The sequence below is a fragment of the Rhinolophus sinicus genome, chromosome 2, assembly GCF_057876585.1.
Source record: "Rhinolophus sinicus isolate RSI-liver-muscle chromosome 2, RSI-T2T, whole genome shotgun sequence".
Taxonomy (NCBI): Eukaryota; Metazoa; Chordata; class Mammalia; order Chiroptera; family Rhinolophidae; genus Rhinolophus; species Rhinolophus sinicus.
Window position 1 is genome coordinate 142,947,595 of NC_142502.1, and position 27,687 is coordinate 142,975,281.

Genomic DNA, 27,687 nt, shown 5'->3' on the forward strand with positions numbered 1-27,687 from the left:
GCTTCTACCATTTTCTTCCTATGAGCTTATTCATTTCTATATCCCCAGCACCTAGGACAGTAGTTGGTTTCTGGAAATGTCCCATAAATATGTACTAATACCGAATAAATGAATAAGCAAAATATTTATTTTAATCCATCTAAATTAGATGGTAAGAGCCATCTAAAACTATTTGCAAGTGGATTGTGAGATTCTACATTGATGCTATTAATATTTTAGTGTCATTGACTCCCTTAAGAATGCTATAAAAGTTCCTGCCATTTCTCAGTAAAGTCTATATAAACACAAAGTCTTCCAAACACTTGCAGGATGTTAAACGACCCTCTAAAGTCCATTCATGGAGCTCAAATTAAGAACAATGGCTCCGGAGAAGAGCAGCATTTTGTAAACCATACAGTCTACCACCAGGGACTTGGGACTAGATCCGTTTCCAAAGGAATTTATAGTAGATTGCTCCTCTGGTTTTTGCTTCCTCCATTATTTAAAAAAATGTGTGGAATAATCAATCATGATATCACTCATAATTTATTTTGCTTCGCATTCACTTTTAAATTGTTCAGCATAAGAAATTATACAAAATCTATCCCTTTAATAGAAGATGACAAACAGAATATATTTCTAAATAAAATATACAGCTCGTTAAAAAGACCAGTGTGAGGTGCAAAGTTTCTGGTTCACCGGATGCATTTGGCCCTGTTACTGAAACCCTGTTCATAGCACAATCCTAAATGCAGATACCAGTAAGAAGACCTAGTGGCAAACCCTCACACAAAACAATGGGCTCATGGTCTACACAGTCCTGGGTCAGAGATTGGGTGGATTCTGGAAGTGCCAGATAGAGGCAATGCTGTGAACAGCTCGCCATCTTACCAAACAAATGATGGCAATGTTCGAGAAATATCACAGGACCGGATCAACACACACCCTCATAAATGCTACTGAATCCAGAGAAGGCATGTTGAAGGTGGACGTAGTTGGTCAACTTCTGAGACCAGGTAGCAAAGAAATACAATCTACTTTCAAGTCCCCAATTTTGTTTCAATGTAGGCCTAAGAGTGTGAATGAATATGGACAAGAATAAAATGATTATACAGGTCCAACCGAGATCTGCATTACACAAAAGCCTAAGAGAAAAATCTAAGAGCAGACTGGAACCGTGTCAGGAGGCCAGAAAACCTTATGTATTTTGGAATTTCTCTTAGGACCCAGCTACCTGGGACCTTAAAGCATTTCTCATGCCCTTTTCCTCACATCTTTAGTGTGGCCTAAACTCGAGTTCTGAGAGAGTTAACCTAGTATAGAACATGCCTGTCATGTTATTCATTATATCAACTGGGGATTTATTCCCGGTCCCCATTCCTCAGTGGTACAGAACACTTCCTGCATTTTTCCTAATCTGCATAATCACTTGTCAAGATGAGTGATTTCTATCCACTTGTCAATGTTGCTGGGTTGTTTTTTTTTAACATTACCTGAGAAATTGGTTTAACATATTTTAACTGACATTCTTTTCTATGCAACTGGATACCATAGATAGATATTTTTGATAGCCATTTCTCCGTCCCCCTCCCCAAATGAGTTCAGTGCTCAGGAAATGAACTGAATTTCCCTAGACAATTAAATTCATTACATTCTTGCTTCACAGATATGGGTGATACCTGGATACACAGATATCCCCACTTGAACTCTTTCATTGTACTGAGGACAGCTATTCTGAGAGGAAAGAAAACTGTTCCCACCGATGGGTGTGCTGTTTAAAATGGCTCTTCATCTCAAAGTAGAATATTTTATAAAAGCCTCTGAAAAATTAGAGAAAATAATTGATATAAACCAATTTTCTTAAAATGTTTATGGCTATTTCTCAGTCCAAAGGTGAATCATAAAGGTCTGAATATAAAGAAGTCAAATCTAAAGATCTTTTCTGTCATTTGACGATAAACAAGATTCATGAGTTATTGTCACAGAGTCTTATTAGAAGTGGAATTGTAGACAAGTCCAAATACATTTCTCTTCCTTTTATTTTCTATTCTCATGTTGGAATTCCTAAGGCTGTTTGTTTTTTTCTGTTTTAGTTCCAATTTCATACTATAATATACTCAGATCAAATACCCAAGGGCTTGAAAAATACATGCAAAATTGTTCATATACATACATATATATATATATATATATATATATATATATATATATATATTAGTAAAGTATCACCATATAGAGGGAAAAAGCCGTACAGTAGAATTAATCCTTCTTTACTTGTTCCTCCCCCAAAATACAGTCAGTATCTTCACTCAATCATAGCCTTTTCCAGCCCCTGATGCAAATCACATTTAAAGGAATCCAGAAAAAACATGCAAGTAGTTCCTTCTGTTCTATGAGTAGAAATCAGATTTTCAGTATTGGGCGGATTCTGGTTAGTCAGATGGAAAAAGTCAAGGATTATACGATTTCAGTCATATGAGGGATATAAAACTGAAAGCAACAAATGAACAAACAACACAAACAAACAAAACTCGACAGAAGGAAAGGAGGTGTGGGAGAAGTTAGACAAGCGTAAAGAGGGTTAAATACATAATGATGGTAGGAGATTTGACTTTGGGTGGTGAACATACAATGCAATATATAGATGATGTATTATAGAATTGTACACTCGAAACCTATGTAATTTTATTAACCAATGTCACCCCAATAAATTTAATAAAATTTAAAGAATTGTCAAGTTAAAGTGGATGTTTCATTTAAAAAAAATGAATCTGTCTTATTCTCCCTTGACCCAATATTTACCTCTAAAATAATTCACACAATTGTAGAAATTTTCTGAATTCAATTATTCAATAAGTGCTCATTAGTACTTAGCTGGTGTCAGGCCGAGTTCTGGGCACTGAAGATGGAGCAGGAAACATAATTGAGAGGTCAGAGTCTGAGGAGTGCAGAACCATCTGGACAACAAGACCAGCCCAGTAACTCTCCTTGAAAAACCCATGGTCTTTGTTTCCAAGGTCAAAGAAGACACAAATTCTTGAAGCATTGTTATTAGACTAAAAGTCTTAGATGAAATGGCTTTGTTGCATGTCTTCCTTTATCTGAGAAAGTCTACACCAATATGCACATTTTAAGTTCTTTCTGGCATCGTCACAAATATTTTTAAATTTAACTTTAAATAGGCAATACTTTAAATAGGCAATACATTCATGTGATTCAAAATAAATATATATGTGAAAGTATTTAATCAAATGCTTTCCTTCCCAATCCATTCAATGCCTCCCTATCCATCCACCCCTACTCCAATGATTACCACTCTTGTTTTATCTTTTAGAGTTTCTTAATGTATATACAAATAAATACAAAGATGCTTGTAGTTTTTCTACCTCCCTCTATTTTTATACAGAAAAGAATTAGCATTTATATGTATGGTTCTACTGTTTTCGCTTAACAATAAATCTTGGAATCTTTTTATGGCTGTACATAGAGAATTGTTTCATTCTTTCTTAAAACTTCATAGTATGTCATTATATAGATGTATCATAAATAATATTTGTGCAGCCCTTCATGATGGAGTTTTAGGTTTTTTTCTAGACTTTTGCTATTAAAAACACCACCAAAATGAATAAAATTATGCATATGTCATCTCTTAGGTATGTAAGTATATCTGTAAGATAGATTACCATAAGTGAAATTTCTGGGTCAATGCGTATATTCATTTCTAATTTTGATAGCTATTGATAACTTATCCTCCATAGATTTATTCTGATTTACATATATACCATTATATTTCTATACAGCCTTACTTAAGAGTATATTATCAAACTTTTAGATTTTTGTCATTCTGGTGGATAAAAGTGTCACAACAGTGCATGTCATGCAGGGACTGTGGTCCTGTTCTCTGCATAAGAACACAGGACATGGTGAGGCGAAAAAGGAACACCCACGGAGCCATAGATAGGGGAGTCATACCACACCACTATATTCTTGCTAGCGGCTGGGTTTGAGATACAAAAGCAAACATCCACCAGTACCCCAAGGGATTTTCCTGCACCCCAGTCTCACTGGCAGATGGGCAAGATACATGAAGTAGGAACCACACGATCCACAATCTGCTGTCCACGTCTCTGCCTGCCAACCAACCAACCAACCAACCAACCAACCAACCAACCAACCAACATAGCTACAGCAGTTATATCAATGGCTAATTGGCCAACTGACCACAGCTGATGGCCAACCAGTCACAGCCGATGGCCATCTACTACGTGAGCCAGCACCTTTCCACATGAGGCCGAGAGCCTGGAAACTGCTCTCCGGGACTCTGTCCCCACAGTGCAGTTCTTAATATGCGTTTTTCTTTTTATGAAAAGTTAAATGTTTCTTCAGACATTTAGGAGATATTTGTATTGAACTTTTAAGGAACTTTCTGTTTTATTTTTATCTATTTTCCATTTCCCATTTTCCTGTTGGATATGTGAACATTCTCTTAATTTTTAGGAGCCCTTAAAATTAGGGAAATTAATTATTTGTCGATCAAATGAGTTGCAGAAATTGTTTGAATCTGTCTTTTGTCTTTTAACTTCCTTTATTTTTTTTTCAAATTAACTCTTTAATTTAGGTACGAAGTTCCCATGTACCTCAAACTTAGTGTCCCTTATTATTAATATCTTACATTAGTGTGGCACATTTGTCACAATTAATGGACCGATATTGATACATTATTGTTAACTCAAGTTAATAGTTTATGCTAATTTCCTTTGTTTTGCTGAAGCTCTTTTATTGGGGTGAAATTGATATGGCATAATATGAGCCATTTTGAAGTGTACAACACAAGGTCGTGCAACCACCACCTCTATTTAGTTCCAAAATACTTTTATCAACCCAAAAGAAAATCTCATACCCATTATGCAGTCACACTCCTGATTTCCTTGTCTTTCCAGCCCCTGGCAGCAATCAATCTGTTTTCTGCCTCTTTGGATTTACTTATTCTAAGTCTCTCATATAAGTGTAATTTTATAAAATGTGACTTTTGTGTCTGGATTCTTTCAATTGGCATGTTTTTGAGGTTCGTGAATTTTGTAGCATGTACCAATACTTCATTTATTTTTATAACTAAGTAATATTTTATTGTATGTATAGACCAGTTTTGTTATCCATTCATTTATGAACATTTGAGTTGGGTCATATGGTAATTATAGGTTTAAATGTTTGAGGAACTGCCAAACTGTTTTCCACAGTGACTGCCAAAAACACCCTATATGATGCTACCCTTAATCATATATTACATACTATCTATGTTTGGACTGTTAGCTGAACTTTCTAGGTGGCTTATTGGTTTGTCTATCTAATCATACTCCACATCATACTATTTTGGTTTTTGATCTATTTAATGTGTTTTAACACATGGTAGGGCTAGTTCACCCTCATGGTTCTTCTTTATCTCAATTTTCATTGTTATTCTTGTTTGTTCTTTTTTTCACATGAACTTTAGTGTCACCTAGTAGGGTTCAAAGGAAACCTAGCTTCATTTTTAATGGAATCACATTAAATTTAGAAATTAACTTAGAGAAAATTGACATCTTTTATGACTTTGAGTCTCTCTAGTCAAGAATATGTTATGCCTGCCTGTTTGTTCAGGCCTCTGTTAAGGCTCTTACTGTCTTCATATAGGACTGGAGCACTTATCGTTCTGCTTATTCTTTGGTATTTTATGTTATTTGTTACTCTTATAAATGAGAATTTTTCTTTGATTATATCTTCCAACAGGTTTTTGTTTGAAATCAGTCTAATTCATGAAAGCTGCAATAAGCGTCTATTTTCAAGAGAGGATGGGTAAGTAATTGCTAACTCTTACAGCTTTGCCCAGGAAGACATACCTTAAATTATAGTTTTTAACGCCAATAAAATTTATCCTTTACTGTAATTATAATTTATGCTCTAGATTTGAAATCAGAAAGGTTTAAAAATTATAAATGGATGACATTGAAGAATAATGTTCTATAATATCTCAGTATTGTATATTATTTAACTTTAGCATTAATGTATATATCTACTTTATGTATATAAGAATATACATATGCGTATATGCATACACACATATATGAACCTACAAATACAAAGCCTACACATATATTTCCAGAGTGAAAATATCTTTGAATTAATGCTCCCTTTGTTTTTGCTGATAAATATATAATATGTCATTTCAAAATTACTTTGTGGAACAAGGACTTCTTTGGAAATAACTTTGAAGCCTGAAACTGAGAATTTAACTCAGCTGTATATTTTGTCAGCAATTGTCTTTTATTTCTGCATCAGCTCATGGTATAAACTAGATACTTTCTGACTTTCAAATAAATGACTGATTTATGTTATTTATTTCTGTAGTCTTCATGACAAATTTTGTTTATTCTCTTTCTGAGTAATGTCACCTTCACTTTTTATTCTGCTTGAAGATATGAGAAGACTTTTCTAAACAATGAGGAAATAGGCAAAATAATTGTTAACACTTATATTTCAGAACAAATTTGCTTGCCACTCTGGCCTCATATCACACACAAAAACTGGAACTCAGCATGGCTGTCCAACAAAGACAGCTTTACTTTGTTTGTTTGTTTCTTTACGTATAGTCACTGAACCAGCTCAAAGCCTATGAAATATAATTTTATACACATTTATACATCTACATATCTAGAGCTATAAGCATTTTAAAACTAAACAGAATCATGTGTGACACAAATAGGCATGCAATAAATATTTGGTAGAAAAGTGAATAAATGAACTAATGATTCAATTAAAAATGTACTTTCAAAATCTATTTTTAACATTTTAATCATTTTAATTTTTAACATTTTAATTCTCACCAAAAGGAGGCACTTTTCTCTACTTCTAATACAATCTGGGAGGACAGAAGCGTTGCCATCAACCAGTATTAGCCTTTAGGGTTTCTGCATATCACCCTTTCCCCTCTTCTGTTTGTCAGCTATGATGGATGATACTCCCATTTGTTCATGCTCTCTTTGATGTGATGTATCCTGCAATAGCCAAGGAGGAGTTCTCAAATTCCAGAGGAGGTGGAAGCAACAACCTGAGGGGAAACATTTCGAATGGCGGATTGGGTCAGAGTGGTGGTGGTCAAACAATAGTTATCAGTCTTTTACTTACTGCAGGAATATGGCATGGCCCCAGACTGCACAGCACAGAGTAAACTTCAAACCCACCGTCAATGAGGCCATTTGGGGGAAATATAGGCCAGACCTTTTAGTTAAGAAGAATATCATAAATGGCGACTTCACTTTTTGTCCCTGAGAAGGAGTCAAGGAATCAGGGCAGTCATGGAATTTGATCCTCAAAAAATTCAAATCTTATTAAGAAAACTATGACTAATGATATGAAGCATGAAGAAAAATATAGACAAAATATGTAACTTTTAAAAGGTGGAATTCTGTCAACCCATAGTTATTCAGAGATAGAATCTTACTAAGACATTAAAAAGTAGAACACATTAAGCACTGATTTTCACGGCACAGTTATAACTGAATGCCTGAAAGTGTTGAGATTCATGGTTTGGTTTGTCCTCTGAGAACAGCCAGTGTCCCCCCAAAGTCTTGAGATCAGGATATTAACAAACATCTAGAGAGCACTTATCTGTTCACAAAGCACTGCATACCTCATCTCATTTAACCTCAAAGCAACTATATGAACAACGTCCTCTCATTATCCCTATTTTGTAAATGAGGAAGCAGAGGCAAAGAATGACTCAGAAGGTTGGACACCACTCAATGGTTGATCTAAGAGTTGAACCTCAACTCTCTTGTTACAGAGTCCAAACTCTTTAGTTACTGTTTATTTATTTGTTTTCCTGGAATGAAGCTGAGGACATTTAAGCAAGGTGAACAAAGAGACAGATAAGGGAACGTTACACTCAAGTGCAAATTTTTTCTTCTTTTTACTGACACTCAGTGGAAACTCTAACATCTTCCCCATCTACTTCCCCATTCAAAAATCCCTAACATAAACTGCAACAAAACCATTTCATTTTGACAATCTGTAGACCCTGTAAGTTAATTTTCTTGCATGCTTGCTCTAAGCATGCACACAATGGTGGGCTATGAAATAGGGGATAAGCTTCCCTGGGGCAGCTATAAGGACGCTGCATGCCAGGGCCTGGAGGTCAACAGAAAGGCTGTCCCTGAAAAGCACAGATGACTGATGGCCTGAATGCACAAGGGGCTCTGGAATGCTCTTTTATCTAAGTCACAGTGCTTCCCCAGCCCCCAGCCCTCCATTGCTCCCATACCTTATTTCCCATCCCTCATGCCTACGGATATATGCTTCTTCCTGGCTTTGATTAGCCTGCCCCGCCACCCACCTCCACCCTGCTTCCCTGTCCTCCCTACGAGCCAAGAACGCTCCGACTTGAGGGAAGCACTTCATCATCATGATGGGAAGTGTCAGGTGCACAAGATAAATGCAAATTTCATGGCACCACTGCCTCATTCAGCCAAGTTTTATGAGACTGAGAAAACTTGGAACCTTATGCTGTGGGGCCATTTGGTTGGCAGAGAGCAAAACAGACTTTATCCAACACCGTCTGTTGGCAGCTCTGGTGCTGGATTTATACCGAGAGGTGGAGATGGCTCTGGCTATTGAGCCTGCTGCTCAGCCAGCTGGGGGCCTCTCGAGTGAGGGAAGAGTAATGACGTGAATCCTGGGAGAGAACGTTCCACCTAAGTGCTCCCAGTGGCATCTTCAGGGTCCTACCTCAGCCTGGAGAGGCAGGCCCCAATGACACTGGCCTCTTGCACAGAGGTAGAGCATTCCCGAAATTTCTAACCACTCTCCTTGGTGCCCACCATACTAATAAAACCTGGCATCCACAGCAGAGCTGGAGCTGGAAAATGATTTCTCTGGTGAGAAACTAAATCTGTTTTGTTATTTGTTTTCATCTGAGTTTGTGGTTTTCTATTACAGAGGACGTTGCTCCATCTGCCTCCAAATCTATTATCCTGAGGGGGTGTCCACCTGGGAGGAAAAGTTTGACACAGGCTGTGAAATAATGGCAAAACAAACAAACAAACAAAAAAACCAGAGTTCTGGAGCCAGACTACCTGAATTTGAATCCAGCCTTCTTCCCTTACCAGCTCTGTATGACCTTAGGCAATGTTTATCCTCTTTCCATCTCAGTTCTCTGCCTGTAAAGGAGGCATAATAATAACAGCACTTACCTCATAAAATGTAGTTGGGCAGATTCAGTTGATAAAATATGAAAATGTAAAGCATTTAGAACAGAGGCTGGCCAATGGTAACTTCTCAATGAAATTTGGCTGTTATTATTTTGGCAAACGCACTTTTCCACTTTTGCACACTTTGGTTTTCCAACCTGGGCATCAATCTGAAGACTTGTGATCACAATGAGAAATTTAAAAGGGACCCTCAGCACTGCCTGGAGGTTATACTTGGCTGCCGGAGAACACACTGAGTAGCATAGCTTTAGAGTCTAAGCTCTTAGACGGCAGGGCTGATAAAAGAGAAAGAAATGTGAGTAGCTCTGTAATCTTCCTTGGGAATAGCACAAACATGCCATCTCCTCTTCACAGACAGAGTAGATCTGTGATGGAAGGTTAATGAAGTAATAATCTTTTCTATTTATCAGCTCTACAACAGTAGCTGAGACCCAGACCAATTCTTTGAAAGTAGAGTGAAATTCCTTGTGAAGAAAACACTAGATCTTGAAGACCTTGGCAATTATTTGTAAATGAGCAATTGAGGTCCAAAATGAATATGTTCCATGGTCCCCAAGCCAGACAAAAGAAGAGTCAAGATTAGAAACGCTAGACTCCTAATTCAGCGCTTCTGTGTCAGAGTGGCTCTCCAAGTAGTCCTTGCAGGAACGTCTGCCACATTCGAGTGGGCTGGCTTCCCTGTGAACTGATGCCCCTTTCCTCACCAAAATCCCCTGCACATCCTTTAGGGCGCTCTTCGCTAGGTACTGTGTCTGGACAGGACTGGGTCAGTAAGTAGGGGAGAAATTTGAGGAGGCTATTCAAATCTATGTGTTAGACACCGAACTAGGCATTTTGAGATGCTACAAAAGAGTCCTGACCATCATCCCTGCTCTCAAACACCTTATAACCTCATTGGCCAGACTCCACGGAAGGGCCAGTGCTGCAGGGTGAGGTGAAAAGGGACAGTATTTGAGGCTTTGACAGACTTGGGAGAAGGGAGACTGTGTGAGCAAACTAGACCTATGTTTAGCTTTCTGGGTATTTCAACATAACCTGTGGCATTAATGCTTTAGTAGCTTGTGCTCACTTACTTAAGATAAACTCTATTATGATTTTCATCCTATATGTTGTGAAAAGAATCTTCAGAAAGGCTCTTATCTTCCTTAGGCCAAAGATTGTTTGAACTCTGTGACTTAACTAATAATAATAACAACAATAATAATTATCAGGGTAGTTATCATTGGTTGAACACCGACTATTCACTAGACCCATTGGTAAGCACTGTGAGTTAACAGATGATTCATTAGGTCAGAGGGAGCATGTCTTTCACGAGTTTTAGAGTTCCACGCAGGGAGGTCTCCTGTTTAGCCTTGCTAAACTTCCAACTGAGGTAGGGTCTTGCCTCAGGAGTCCCCAATGAGTGAAACAAAGCACAATTCATAAGCTTGTCCTACAACTTCCTGAGGAAAGAGCCTTCCAGAACTCACACACCAAATAAAATAGTTAAGGGGAAAAATGAGGGAAAAAAAGTGGTTTTTTTTTAATCAATTATACTTTTAAATTATTTTCTTCACAGGATTTATTAGAACAAGAAGAAAACCCCCTAAAGTTCTGAAGAAATATTAACATAACATGCCTGTAACTCATGCTGTGTTTAATGAGAGGTGCTGTTTTTCCTGCCATGGGGGCCATAGCCCAATGAGTGATGGCTCTGAAAAGGGTCACATACATATTCATCAAATTCGACATGCACATGTAAACTGGTTTTAATAGGCCATGACAGCAGAAGTTGTGTCGGGAAAATAGCTGCACATGTTCTCCTTCCCTCAACTGGCATATTTAGCCATTAACGCTCTGGTATCCATGGATGAAATATTAGCTTGTTAACTTAAGACCATCCGTTGTTGTTGATTCTCAGTGGCAACCGAGGGAAGAGAGCATCTCAGCTACTTTATTAGGGGTGAAGCTGGAGTTTCAAGATGCTCATTTTACCTTAATGGTGCCATTAATAGCATTCTGCTCCCTGAACCTGGAGCCCAGAAGATGCACACAAAATATTCTGACTGAAATTGATATTACACGCAGTCCGAAATGAAGACGACCCTATGGCTCCTACTCTGTCACTACCACAGATGGCGTGGGGTTTAAAACTTTGTCCTAATATGTCTCAATGCAAGATTTATTTTATTCAAGTGTCAACCAGTTGGAAGTTTGTTGAGGCATGCACGGCTGTTTAACCAGACATTAGCAGCAAATATAAACCCTCGCAAGGCTTTCTCCTTGGTTATCTGCTGACTACATTGTCAAGCACACCGGTGAATTAAATGATCACAAAGCAACTGAAACCACAAGTGATCCATGAAAAAAGACTATCAAGTAAGTCAAGTGAGATCTTTAGACCATGTAGAGGCTACCATACAAGAACAGAACCCCAAAGCCCATTATTTTAAGACACTCAGGTCCTGAGTTGGGTTGATAAATTGTCTCATTGTAACCACATGGAGGCCCCTGGCTACCTCAAACATCAACCTCTGGATACCTATATTTGGTTAAACACAAGTATCTTTAATGAACCATGGACATTTGGCCTCATCTGTCAGTCAAGTTTCTTCCTGGATTGAATTGGTGTTTTGTTCTACTTTCTGTAAAACAAACAGCTATGCACTTGAAATGCCTAAAGATTTGGTCTAACGAAAGATATTTGGGACATGATTATGTTCAAGTAATGTGGCGAGGAGGAGTTTCATTGCCTGAAAACTAATCCATCATTCATCGTCAATCACATTTGATTATTGCCCTCTCCCCCCTCATCCTCACCTTTTCCTGCCTCTTCTCCACATCAATGATTGATCTTTGGGAAACAATTTTCTGCCCTTTAATAACAAAAAGAGTCCTTAGATCTTCATAAACTCAAAAGAGGATAAACTCTAGTTACCAAGAGAGTAATTAACATGGTAAAATACTTTATCCATTAATAAAATTACACTATAGGTGAGAAAATATGTTCAAAGAGCAACGAGTTGAATAAATTCACCGGCTATTTGGTTCTTCCTTGTGAATATATTTTCCTGGGCAGAAGGAAGTATACACATGGTGCCCTTAACTTCCTTATAATTAGTTGTGAATGAAGAAGACATTAGATCCAATCCTTTGAGTATTATACAGGCACATTTTTCTCAAAAAAATTATATATATCTCAGGTATTATACTTTCCAAGGTAGACATATCAAAGCTATTTTTGGTTTTTCAGAAGGAATGTATTTGTCTTCACTCTCAGACTTGGTGTCTTGAGATAAGGTAATTTAGGGGAGAATATGATCACTATAGGGCAGCTCTTCAGTGTAAAATAATAGTGGGCTCAAAACAACTTATTCGAATGCTGCATCACAATACAATACTTTTAATGCCCCCATCCCATACGTTTAGGAGTGGTTAATGACTTACATGTTCTGAGATAGTCTCAATTGAAAAGATTATTGCCATGTGTACAGGTGATGTTATGTGTGTTCATTATTTTTCCAGTTAAGGCTTAGGCTCATTAGACCACTGTTGCCAAAGAACACAGGACACAGTGTGCTGGATTTCTGCTTTTCTAGAAAAAAAAAAAAAGACCTTCACTTCTAACTATTTTAGTTACATTGCAGTGCAATTAAGAAACACATCCCTAGAAAGCAATGTTGGTTTCAATGACTAGTGAGCCGAGGGAGGAAGGGCAGGGCCAGCTCTTCTTTGGCACCGCTGCCCATCACTAAGAGTCAGGAATGGCTGGTGCACTTGGCTGATTCAGAAAAATGCCATCTGGTATAGATTTCCTTTCAACTCATTGGGAGGAATTCAGGATCATGGGCAATAATTGAAAGCTGTTGTCTTTAGGGTGGTATTTCATTTAGCTCTTTTTTTTTCTAGTTAGCTTCTGGAAACAAGGCTGCCTGAGCTAACTCACATCTACTTATGCTACCTGTATTCTCACTCCTGACAAATGCCCCATAAGCTGAGAGTGCACACCCATAAATAATGTGCCGTTTGCATTTATTCTGCTCCAAAGTGCTGTAAACATCAAGGCCTACTTATCAGAGGTGTATGCCTGGTAACAGAGGGTCATTGAGAACTAGGGCCAAATGAATTGAAGTAAGCAGAATGAATGGCGTTGCTGGTCATAACTGAACGCTGGGGCTGAATTGAGGCCACTCAAAGCAGATCACATATGACTTTAATCCGCTGCTCTGCCCAGCTTTCTCGGGGGATAAATCTGTCTCCAGTTTTTATTTACATATTATCATTTTACCGTATGTCACTGTCATAGTTTCAGACTTGAGTAAATCCACATTTAAATAGCGATTTGTCTCCTTTTGATGGTAAATATTCTCCTAAGTGGTGGTTAGGATTAAAGGGAATTTGTCGACAATGGGTAAAGGGGGCTATTCAGGATTAAATGAAATTATACACTCAGCCAAGAGCGCCTTCACTGGGAAGCTCAGTCCGGCAGGTGCCGGTTGTCCCACAAATTCCCCCTTTGAAAGTACAGTGATAATTCCCTGAAAGGAGCGAAAGAAAGGGAGGGGGTAGAGAAACAACACAGACAAATGTTCTCAGCACTCCAGACTCCCTGGGAGGGGGCAAATCCTGCCTGAAACAGCCCTGGAGACGCCACCACTTAAAGGTTAGCAAAGAGTTCTTTTGAGGTGACATTTAAACCTTTAATAGCTCCCAGCCAGTTTGGGCAGGAATAATTTCCCCTCACTGGAGGCCCCGGAGCCGGGCACTGCTCAGTTACCTGTCTACAGAGGATGCGAGGGTGTGGATGAAACCCAAGCAGGGTGATTTGGGAGCAGGGGGTGGAGCCCGCCAGTGTCTGCCGGCCTTGCCCTCCTACCCTAATTGCACCAAAGGATGAAAAAGCTTCAGGTTGCACATTAGGCCCTTGCTGAGATTAGTAATTATAATATCAGTTTCCCCCAAACAAGCTGACAGAACGGCTGGGGGAGCAGAGGTGACTCAAAGTTTAGTAAGTCTTGGGGAAAGTTTACTGGCTCCTGCTGCTTTCTGGCTCACAAACTTGGCCTTTCTACTACCCAGCACTGGCCACAAACAGTAGGAATCCTTTTCAATCACCATTAGCAACACTTCATTTCTATCATATTTGACCCTTGGCAAACTGCAACTCAGCGAAGAACATTCTTTCCAGAAAGGAACCAGACATCCTTCAGCGAGAGACGATTTACTGTGGGACACGCAGCTGATTTGCTTTTGTTGTCCCCCTGGAGCTACTCAGCCCATTAAAATGAATTGTCCTTTTGCACAGTAGTGCTTGGTGGGAGGTTCTTTCCTGAGAGACACAAGGGGAGAGGCTGACCCTGGACCTTACTGACTTGTCATCCTGCCTTGCTGCTCTGAGCTAGGATCTGGGGAATATCCTGGCTGTCCATGTATCATATCTTGTTCCCTTTCTTGAAAGCAAGGCTGAATGCTACGTAGTTGAGAACGGCTTTCTCCTCCACACCAGGGCCACAGTGGTGGTTCCCTCCCGTCTTCGCTCATGCTTAATATGCCGAAACACAAAGAGAACAATAAAGAGCCAACTAACCAAAGCACTGCTTACATCAGCTGAAAGATGGCTCCCACCTTTGCTTTACCTACTCATGTTGTAGGAGAAAGCTTTTGGGATTTCTGTAGTCTCCTCCCCACCCAACTGTCTCTCATGGGAATTCCTAAGCAGTGCTAAGAGGACTGTACCTCAGGTATCCTGACACCATCTGGGCATCTTTCATTGTTATTCATATTAATCTAATTTGGAGGAAGTGGAGTTATTTTTTATTGGTACTAGTTTTTGTTGCGGTTGAGGAAAAAGTTTTGGGTATGGTTCTACAGCACTGTGAGTATATTTAATGCCACTAAATTGTACACTTATGGATGGTTAAAATGATAAATAATACCGAGGGGGGCAAAAAATGTATACACATGACTTTTATTCATCTTTTGTTATCGATATATATTGAGTATTACAATTTTAATAGTGTCTTTCCTTTCTTAAAATGTGTATGCATTTTTGGCACCCTCCATAGTTTTGTATATTTACCACCATAAAAATATTAATCGTTATCACTGCGTTAGGGATATAAATGATAAATGTCTATTACATTGTTTGGTATACCTGAAACTAATTTAAAAAATTGTAAAAAAAAACAAACAAAAAAGCAAAACAAAACAAAGAACATATGAATCTAAGACTAGTAATATTAATTCAGAGAACATATGGCTGAAATGTCTGATCTGTGATTTCTATCTTAGCATCTTCTTCTAAGATGCAGTGTCTACAAGTGGGCCCCCATGCTTTGTTAAGCCCAGCACAAAGCACAAATCTTGCCCCACTTCAGATAAAACTGGAAGCAGAGACGGAATAGCCAGAGTTAGAACACAAATACCTGGGTAGAAACTTGGATGAACCACTAAACACATCACTGCATGGGTGTGAAATACTCAGATGGTTTACAGGGCTGTAAATTAGAAACGAGATGGGCCCAGGTAAAAATGATGGAAACTGTCTTCTCATAATGACCCACAGACATTTGAAGAGGCAAGAGATATAGATTTCCAGAAAACCACACATATTTGGGGGAAAATAGGGGTCATTCTCCAGAGGCTTTGATCTGTTAGTTGGCATTTCACAGAAGGCGGCCAGACTGTGTTGATTCGACAACAGCAGTGCAAGCTGGGACCAATTAATTTACACTGCTTCATGTGAGAAAGGCAGCAAAGCCTGATACGTCCATTTCTAGTCTTAACAAAAGTAAATGTGAAATGTTCAACTAGTTTATAAATTTATGAAATTAATGAGCGGTTTGATTTTTTGTAACAACCAAAATCCATTGAACAAGCAATTGGAAATTCCCCTGATCAATCTTTGTGACCCTGAGTTTTAGGCACCAAGGGCAGAATAAAATTTGAAATCAAAGCCATCCATAATTTTTTATCCCACACAAGAATTTAAACATTGGGTTCATTATAGGCCTATTTTCATTGATTCTAGAATCAGTCATTAATGTCTTGGTTTCATGAGTATAGTCAAGCACCAGCTGAAGCCTTCTAGGAGAACTGTTAGTTAGTAGAGACTCATTACCTGGGGCTATAAATATGATCTTAAAAAGATGGCCTCATCCAAACAAAGCCTTCCATGGCCACTTCAGTCTCGTCTTGATTATTTTTTCTCTCTTCCAACACTTGTTGGGTTTGGGCCATTCATTGGCCATTAACCTGCTGACTACAGGGGACATTCTGAGGTAGGCCATACGACATATTGGAGAGCAATCTGGATTTCTAAGGCAGTGGTGAGCTTAAGGGCTGCACTACAAGCCATACCCCTCATTGTCCCGAGTGCCATAAATGAGCTCTTCCTACCTAAGATAGAGGAATGAACTAAATGTGTGGTGGAATATGACTTTCAAGGGCTGTTATGGAAAAAAGACAAGATCACATTAATAACAGATATACTTTTTTATTCAAGAGGAAGAACAATCTCTCCTCCATATCAGCAAAGTTAAATCATTTATTTCTAAAAACCCAAATGGAAAGGAAGCTACACAGGGATCTCTCTGCCTTCACTGAGACCCATATTAGATAAAGACAGATATGATTACATACAAAAGTAGGAGATAGAACTCATCTTAGGTGCAGACTTATAAAGGGAATGACCCCGGAAACCATTCTAGGACTCTGAACCTTGGTCAGATCCAGGAGATAATAAAGAAAAGAAAATTTGTGAGAAGGGTGAGGAGGATTTTTTTTTAGGGGGTGGGAGGGGAGTTTCCTGTATTGTCATGTCTTCTTCTCTTTCCATGGATAAGGGGTTTGAGGTGCTCCTCTTCACACAAACCATGTGAGAGGGGTGGGTTAGGAAACTACTCAGAGTTTGGCCTGTGTCCCCTGATTGGTGTCTAATTCTTGGGACAGTGAACTGGTGGTCTGACTCCAACCTCAGGAATCTGGAGTGTTGGGGAAGGTTGGCCGTCTGCTTCGGTGGTGAAAGAGGCTCATATACCTTGAACTAGCAGGATGAGATGTGAGAGTGTTTCCCATGGATTGTATAAGGGATGCATGGAAGAGAGGGCCAGTGTTATGGCAAGAAAGTGCCCACGAGGAAAGAATCAGTTAAATAATTTTCCAAGTCCAGAGGGCATGATACTTCCCAGCGAAGTGACATCTGTCCTTTCCCCTTACCTCTCTTCATTCTCTGTCACCCCCATTCTCTTTAACCCTTGGATGGACAGAAAAATTGAATATGTGGGGTGGGGGAGCAGGAAGTAAGCGGAACAGAGCAGACAGCAGAGAGACAAACTGCCCCCACATCCCCTTGCGCACTGCAGGCTTTCAACCTTAAGCAGGTGCAAGCTAGAGTTGAGAAGAACTTAAAGCTATGAGTCATAAGTCAAGTTTTGGAGTTCCGGTAGAATTGCATCTTTTAATTACTTTGTGACGTGACTCTGTGACTTAATGACTGGCAGTGACTCCAAGCAGTCTTGGTTATCTGAGGTTGACCAGAATCGTTGGAAGCGGGCCACATTTTCATTCAGGGCACAAAAAAATGAAATAAAATTTAATGGAAAACATCATTCCATTTCAACATACCAGTTGTCCTGCCAACGGCAGTACCATCAACAAAGGTATCTTTCCTAATGAGAATGTTAGGATCTCAGACTGTAAGTCAGGTGTATGACTGAAAAGGGAAAAGAAGACATAAGGATAAGAATCAGAGCACTGACCAAGCCACCCATGGCTCCTGAGAACATGTATGAGTCCTTCAGGAAGCAGACGTGATGTCAAAAGTAGGATTCCTATACTAAGGGACATATGTGACGTTATAATGGTCTAATTATTAGTAAATTTATAGGTAAATCTACCTTAAATATGTCTGAGTCATTGTCAAATCATTTCTGTTTTTCTGAAGTGGCAATTATATAATATCATTCAAGTGTTGCAAAAACAGAAATACCCTGAATGACAGCAGTATAGCAATTTTACCAGTGACAGTTAGGAATGACCCAATAGGCAGTCTGCCTGATCCAGGTGACAGACAGTGAGCGCTTAGAGTTGATGTCTTACATGTGTATCTAGTCATCCTAACTCCATCAGATGCTCTCTAAAACAAAGAACCATGCTTTATCCTTTGCCATTTAATAAATATTTATTAAATGAATAGAATAAGTAGTCAATTAGGCACATCATTTTTGACTCCCATCCCCCAACAAATAGAATCTTATATTTACCCAAATAATTGCTCTCATTTTACTACCTGGATAGTAAAACCCTGACTGCATACATGTGGTTATTTAAAATTTATTTGCCAATTATCAATTTTGTTATCTCATTCCCCATCTTTAGTAGTAAATCCCATTGAAATAAATTCAAGCCACGTAGCCACATGAAACAAAATATAAGTAAATCCAGTGGGAATATCTTAGCTAATTATTACATGGAAAGGAAAAAATGTGATTTGGCTGTAAAAGCTCTAGCTGAACATTTTTTATTCTGTAATTTCTATATATCACTTAGAGTTTGAGTGATAGAAAACATAGAGTAATAATTCACATTTACAAGTGACATCTTCCTAGTCCTAGGAAACAAGAGGTTCTGGACTAACTAGCCTCCCAGTGGGCAGGGGAACCAGGGAACCAGTTGCCACCCATCCAAGAGAACTGGTATCAAAGATCTAGTAGATAATTTTGCATTCTCAGGGAGGAGTAATATTTATACTCTATTTTGCTTTCCCTGGTGGGATATGCCTTATATAGATAATCCCGTATCTCTCTTTTTCCAGAATAGGCCTTTCCAGAAACAAAATATTAAAGTGAATAAAAACCTACCAAGTGTAACTCCTGAAGAAGCATTTTAGTGTCAGAGAACTGTTTTTCTCTCTTGCTCTTTCTCGATTGTACCATTACGGTTTTGTCAAAAACAACGTTGGCCAGAAACTGTAAGAATCCTTCTGGGTCACCATTAACAACACTTTCTACTCAACAAGCTGGACCCCAGCAGGCTGCAGCCTCACTCTCAACAATTCCTTTGAGAAAGCAACCCAACAGTCAACCACCACAGGTTTACGGTGTGAAAAATGGCATTTTTTAAGGACTTTTGAAAATGTTAAAAATGAATGTGACTTTGTTATTATTTTCCACAGGAAGAATTTAAATTTATAAATACTACTCCTAATCAATTTTGGAACTGTTCACAGAGCTAGAGGGAAATAAAATGTTCCCATGAACATTCTTCAGTTACCATTATATGTTATAACTGATTTTCCATATTGAATCCTTGCCACTGTAAATGTGTATCTTTCCACACACATTTGTTTAAAATTCCCTAAAGGTCTTGTTGCCATCCTATGGCTAAAAGGGAACACATTTGTGTCTAGGATAGAGAGCTGTAAAAGCAACTTTTGTTGCTATGTTGTGTGAGTGTAGATGATTTTTTGATTGGTATTGAAAGCCAAGAAATATGTTTTAAAGCAATTTGTTTCTTAGAACATTTTGTCCACCTCATCACAGTGGTATCTATTAATGCTCTATTTGTAATACTTAAAAAGATAATTTATGTTCTATTAGTACCTTTATTCTTTTCAACCCTCTATTACCAATGTAGGTCAAACATTTGGCACTTAAAATGTTTAGCACTTAAAATTCCAGATAGAATAGTGATAACATGACTTAAACAAGGACATTCTTTTGAAAAGAACTGAAAGAAAAAGGAAAACTTTAAAGTTTCAGCAACACTTCATAGACATGAAATTGATCCCCAACCCAAACAACTCTATGCTCCATTATCATAGAGTAAATTTCAGAGCTATTTAGGTAGAGCATAAAGTTCAGGGAGTCATGTGACCAAAACCTCCAAGAGCAAGTAAATGCATCAGGGGTCAAAGGACACAGAGCTGAGAGAAACATCTGGATTCCATCTTTTGAACTTTTAATGGAAACACCAATCACTTGGCAAGCATCTGGGGGTTTTGACAAGAAGAAAGAGTATTTTTTTAAATAGGGGTTTTGCTTTAGTTTTTTATTCTTCACTTGTGTTAGCTATGAACCTCTTAACATAATGTTAGCTTAATATTTGAGATATCTTAAAATATTTTCAAATGATGTCACTTGATTAGTTCTTTAATGAAGTAGGGTTTTGTTTTGTTTTCAGTTTCTGTCAAGTTTTGCTTAAAAGGGAGTATCCCAGGAAAAAGTTAGGGGACCTGCTTAGCTATGCAGACTGCACTTTCCCTGGGAAGCCTTTCTTATCATTCAGCAGGGACAACCATTTTTTTCCAAATCACCAAACAGTATCTAAGGAAGAGGCCTCTCTATTTGGCTAAACTGGCTCACTGCCTACACCCCAAATTAACTCTCTTAGACATCTGCATATGAAAAACGTCCTGCAAAGCCTTAAAGGGCATTTACAGCAAATGACCTGGCTGTTACCACATTGATGCTGGATGAAAAATGTGTCTCAGGCACAAATAAAAATAATGCAAATCTCTTTGCTGGAGACTAGCATGGTTTAGCTTCTGATCTACTACTAGAATCTACTACTAGTTGGGACACCATGAGCCAATCACAGAGTCTTTGGACTCTGGCTTTCTCTTTCGTAAACTGACAGCCCTGAACTATTTGTTTTAGATTAGTTTGCTTTCAGCAATGATATTTTATATGTGTTGATTGTTGTCCTGGATTTAGCTCTAAAAATCAATTTAAAAATCCTGATTGTTTAAACTGTATTTTTCAACTTCTGCAGCACTCTCACAGGTCTTGTTTCTCTTGATCTTATGAGGCAGGTGTGGCAATTATTATCTTCCCCATCTCAAAAAGAGACCACCAAGGCTCAGAGAGGTCAGGTGCCTCCTTAGTAGCCACAGAAAGGCAGTACATTTCCTACCAGCACAGCAATCTTTCCTGTGTGTCAGAAGACTCTCATTCCTTGTGATTAATTCCATGAAAATGAGACTCCTCAATCAGCAAGATCCATGCCATAGAAAAGCAGGTCAATGGCATGGATGGTAAAGCAGGGATATGCTCTCAAAATTCAGTGCAAAGGAGGCAGTTGCTATTCCTTAAGAAAAAAACTAGACAAATACATGACAGTTATAATTGAGCTATAATAGACACTTTTCTAAATTGGGAAAGGGCCAAGTTTTCAGATAAAAAAAAAAGCCTGACCACGTATGAGTCAAAATTAATGGAGAGACAAATATCTGGACATATGTGGATTTTTTTCCTTTAATTTTAAAAGTAAAGAAAAAACCCTTTAGATGTCCTTATATTAAAATAAAAGGGGAATAAAACACTGGGGTTAAGAGTTCAGGGTTTGTCATCAGAAATGTAGGTCTGTCACTTTTCTCACTGTGACACCAAAAAGTTCTTCAACCTTGCTAAGCCTCAGTTTCCTCATCTATAAAATGTGAGTAATAAAAACAATTAACTTACAGATTTGTTAACAAGATTAGATGATAGTATCTCTCTATATAGAAATATATGTATATGGAGTTCTTAAAAAATAGTAAACATTACTGCTATTACTATTATTGCAAAAAAAGAAAAATTATATTGAGCTTTGGCTTCACCAAAGAACACTGAATTTTAGAAGATAAAAGGCTAGATGATTCAATATTCCTGTCTTAGCCATGTTATTTTTCAGATCTGCAAATGTTCAAAAAGCATAACATTAACATACCTTACCTCAAAAATAAATAAATAAATACAATTTTAAGTATTTATTCCAACAGAAATGTGAATTAAAGCTAAGAACTTAAAAATGGTTAAGTGGTAAGTGGTATTGTACAAGAACTTATATAGATTACCAAAACTATTTAAACATACATTAAATCTAATTTGTGTATGTGGTATATATGTTCACCAAAATTAATATAAAAGTTATAAATTATTTTTAAAATATAAAGAAAATTACTTACTACTACTAAGGTAGATCTGAGTCCTGATTATCTCAACAAATATTGGAATATGAAAAGAGAAGGAATAGTAAGAATTAAGATTCTAATAAATTACTTACCTTAATAAATAGAAGACTTAATACTGGTTTTCTTTTTCTTATTGTAGGTAACTTTATAGTTTAGAAAATAATTTAAATAAAAACTTAAGGACAACTCATAGTAAAATAAAAAACACAAGCACCATTAGAAAAAAATTAAAATTATGGGAAATACAGATCAAATGGCGAAAAAAAAAAGAAACATCTCAAGACAATAAATGTAAATTAATACATCCTAATTTTAAAATTCTTAAAATGAATCAAAAGACAAAATTCAACCTTATGTTGAATATATAAGAAATGCCAAAAACAAAATTATTTTAAAAAGTCATAGATCAAATTATTCAGAAAAGTTATAGATAAAGTGATGAGTCAAACTGTATCAGAAAATAAGCATCAAAAACAAGAAATGAAGATGTACATCATATATATATGAACACCATATATATATATGAAAGTAAGTTCACATATATATGAACACTATATATATGTTATATATATATATATATATGAAAGTAAAATTTTAAAACAAATTATCAAGTAAGACAAAGAGGAGGTGTTGTATTTATGAAGATAAATACATAATAAATATGTAGAATTCCAAAAATGTTGTATGTTGCGATTAATAATACAGCATTGGTAAGTAGGAAATAAAATATGTTACGGAGATTTTAACAAATCTCTGTATTGTGTACAGGAAATAGTTAACATTAGAGATATAAAAGATTAAGTAATAGCATTTAAAAATATTAATAGTTACATAATTATTGTAGTGCTCAGTAAGACAGAGAATATAAAATATTAACAAAACTAACAAAAATTAATCAGCTGTTGACCACAAAGAAACTGATCAGTATTGACTACAATGAAATTTCAGTAAATTAGATTACATTCTATCACTATAATGCAACAAAACTGGCAATTAGTAGCAAATGTACAAATAAATCCTTGACCAAATGAAATTTATAAACACTTCTTGAAATAACTATTGGATGCAAAAGGTATCAAAATTGTAATTATAGAATTAAAAAATTTTAAAACAATGATTATGAGACTATTGTAACACAAAACTCAAGGACTGTGACCAAAATTTACTTGGAGACAAATTTATTATCTTAAATGTTTTCATTATTAAATAAAGTCAAAGAACAAAATAAATGAACAAACCATTAAACTTAATAAATTAAAAACTGTAAAATAAATAAAACTTGTTATATTAAAGTTTTTAATCCTTAAAGTTAATAAATTAAAAGTAATCCTAAAGAACACAAGAAAGAAATATTAGTAAGAATAAAAATTAATGGATTAGAAAATAACAGAGTATTTGATAAGTAAATCAAAATCTGATATCACAATCAAGGAAAACCCTACAACATTAGAGATATGAAAACATCACACAGCAAAAGAGATTTTAAATTGTAAGGGAATAATATGCTTAATTCTATGTGGATAAATGACTAAAATTTAAAAACTGCAGTAATTATGAAGTTGCAAATATTATTAAACAATTATCCTCGAAATCTACTCATTTGATTTTATATATGAATTTATCCAAACTTTCAAGGAATAGGTCATTGCAATGTTTTCATTTTATACTTTCTGGTATTTCCAGATTATATACAATTAATGTGTGATAAGACACAAACAAGTGAAAATGGTATTTTACCGACCATTAAGAGAAAGATATCCATAGTAACAGAAAAATGACAAAGGCTATCAAGAAGCAATTCACTAGTCAATGATAATAATATTAATGACAGCAAATAGTTATATAGTGCAGACCATTTGCTAGATATTTCCTAAGTTTCATATACATGTTTAAATCCCACAAAGAGCCCTGTAGGTTCGATATCATTATTATCTCTGATTTAAGATGTGTAAACTGAGGCACAGAGAGATTAAATAACTTGTCCAATGTCACATAGCTAGTAAGTGGTGAAGCCAAGATTTGAAGCCAGGCTGACTCCAGAGTCCATGATTTTAACTCTTAAATCAATAGGAAATACTCGTATATGTCATTATTTGTCAAAGAAATGAAAATAAAGGCAGGTTATTTTTTTAACCTACTGATTGCAAGATTGAAAAACCAGTATAAATGAATATATGAGGAAACAGAAATCTTACACACTTCTGTTGAGTATATAAATTTGTATAATTTTTTATTGAGGATAACTTGGCAGTATATATTTAAAGAGGGATCTAAGTTGTATAAACATTTGCCCCAGTATTTCCACTTCTAGGATCGCATATTAAATAAAAAAGACAAGTATTCCCAGATGAACATAGATTTTATTACTCATATGTTTATTTATTGTACTGAGAAACTAGAAACAATCTAAATGTCCATCAATTGGGGAACTGATAAGTTAGTTCCACCAAATTGAATAGTATCAGCCATTAAGAATGATGAGAGCACTGAACTTACTGACATTAAAAGAGGTTCACCATGTGTTTTTATAGCAATGGTAAAATTAAGGGTAAAAGAGGGAAAATTTGTATCCTACTAGCGCCTTCCAGGGTGTAATGTACATTAGATAGTGGTGTCCACACAGAACTGCATTTCTGCCTTGGCCTTCCTACTTCCACATGATCCAGATGGTGTACTGAATAAAGGGGCATACTGCTCTAGCTAAATTCATTCTGCTATGATAATCATAGAAAATAAAAGTGTCCAACACTCTGGAGAACCTTTCTGCCAAAGGCTGCCAATACCTAGGGTTCTCCCCTTGTCTCCTCCCTACAGGCACATGGACTCCGAACTCATCTGGCAACAAAAACAATAAATCCAAAATTCCTCTTTCTCTCTTAGTCTAAATATAAACAATCTAAACAGAATTTCAAACACTCTCTGAGAGAATCCATCACAAGTCCCAGTGCTGCATTGAGGACCATTGGAGAAGAGATGTTATATTAATACAATTTCAGTAGTTCAAAAAAAAGAAAATATGACCAATCTGAGAATTAGAGCAAAAATTAATGCAAGAAAGTGGGAAAAAAGTTTAGAAAATACCTAATCAGCATTCTTGATAAGGCTTGTGAATATGGTGCCTTTGTATCTCAAGAAAAGTCATTTATGTAACAGAAAAAATTTATTATCTGGAAAGATTCATTGGAGATGAAAACAATGATTTATGAATTTAAAACACAATGGATTGTGTGATTGACACCATAAATAGTACAGAAAATCAAATAACAGAATTAAAAGACAAAGAAGGGGACATTCTTCCTAAACTACAAGGGACAATATGTGTGCATATTCACATGATAAAATAAAAGATATATATGGTATTAAGTGCAGAGCAATAAACAATGAATAAAAGGGAAACACTCCTCAGCTAGAAAAAGATGAAATTTTATTTCAAAAGGATGCATCATAAATTACGTAAAATTAATGAAAAGTGACCTGCAGTTAGAAATTGCTTGGAAAAACTGTTGACTTTTGAACATAAAAAAAATATCCATGATTGTTCTAATGTCTTCAAAAAAAGGATTAGATAACAGACCCATCCATACTTGTATATGCTTATGTATGTATATATAAATAATATGTAAATGTAATATTACATATATGTATATAAAGTATCTAAAGTTGTCACCAGATTTTCTCTTTGAAACACTAAATGTCAAAGGATAATAGAGTTCTATCTGTTTACAGAAAAAACTAAAACCCAGAAATTCTAAATCCAGCAAAACATTTATGTGCAAGACTAACAGAAACGTGAGAAAACAGATAGTCCAACCATAAATAAAAATGTTTCTTAAAGAAAAGTCTAAACTCACCAATAAAAGAAAAAGAGTTCTGAGAAGGAAAATGTAAAGAAAACAAAAACAAAACCCAAAATCCCAAATAGTAGTGAGCACTTAAATAAATGTTAATATGGTTGTCAAACAATGTAAATGTCAAAATAAGTCTTTGTAAAGAACATCTGTAGTCTAAAAAATGAATAACCATTTAGATCTAAAATATCAGATAACTATTTAAAAAGAAAAATTATAATTAGATGGAAAAATAAAGGAGGTAAAAGTGACTGATTTTTAAATATTTCAAAAAGAAAGATCAATATATACCTTTCATTTTTTACAGATGAAAACATGGGGTTAAGTCAGATTTTAAATGTGTAAAATTAAAATTATATGTAAATCATTCACCTTATAAAATGAATGTATAGACTCCAAATTTCTTGAGATTTTTTTTTTAGAGCAAGAGTAAAATACACGAAAAAAGGTAAAGAAAAAGAACATTAAAAAATAACATAATTAGAGTGGCTATCAACAAGACAAGTAGTAACAAATGTTGGAGAGGTTGTGGAGAAAAAGGAACCATCATACACTGTTGGTGGGAATGAAGATTGGTGTAATTGCTATGGAAGGCAGTGTGGAGGTTCCTCAAAAAATTAAGAATAGAATTACCATATGACCCAGCAATCCCTCTCCTGGGTATCTACCCAAAAAATCTGAAAACATTTATCCATAAAGACACGTGTGCTCCAATGTTCATTGCAGCTTTATTTACAGTGGCCAAGACATGGAAACAACCAAAACGTCCTTCGATAGATGAATGGATAAAGAAGTTGTGGTATATATACACAATGGAATACTATTCAGTGGTAAGAAAAGATGAAATAGGACCATTTGTGACAACATGGATGGATTTTGAGATTATAATGCTAAGCGAAATAAGTCAGACAGAAAAAGTTGAGAACCATATGATTTCACTGATATGTGGTATATAACACTGAAAACAACAAAAGAACAAGACAAACAAATGAGAAACAAAAATTCATAGACACCGACAATAGTTTAGTGGTTACCAGAGGGTAAGGGGGGTGGGGGGTGGTAGATGAGTGTAAAGGGGATCAAATACATGGTGATGGAAGGAGAACTGACTCTGGGTGGTGAACACACAATGTGAGATATAGATGATGTAATACAGAATTGTATACCTGAAATCTATGTTAACAGAATTGTTAGTAATAGTTAATCTATTGCTAACAATTTTCCACCTAAGAAACTTTAATTTTTTTTAAAAAAAGATTGGCTTAAGACTAAGGTGGTTTAAATCCAGACCCTCAAATAGAAGGAAATGTAAAGTTTATGGTCCTGAGGGGACCGAAACAGAGAGTGTATGCATGGCACACTTGTGAGCTGAGATCTCCCATTTTTTTCCAGCGTTAAAAATATCCTTATGGTAACTATGTCCTTTCATAGTGTTTTGAAGGTTAAGCAGAAAATTTGGGTGGATGTCTGAGGTGCCAGAGTGCTAAAGTTGGTGATTTTATTCTAGAAAGAAAAAAAATGAAGTGCAAATTCTGAGAAAGTAGGGTCCTCATGGTGCTTTCCACAAAGGTTCAATAAAAATTAAATCTTGGCTGCATGAAAAAATAAAAAGAAGTGGTTATACAATTAGAAAGACAGGAGTTATCAATTTGGAATGTTACTTTTACATTTTGAGACACAGTTCCAC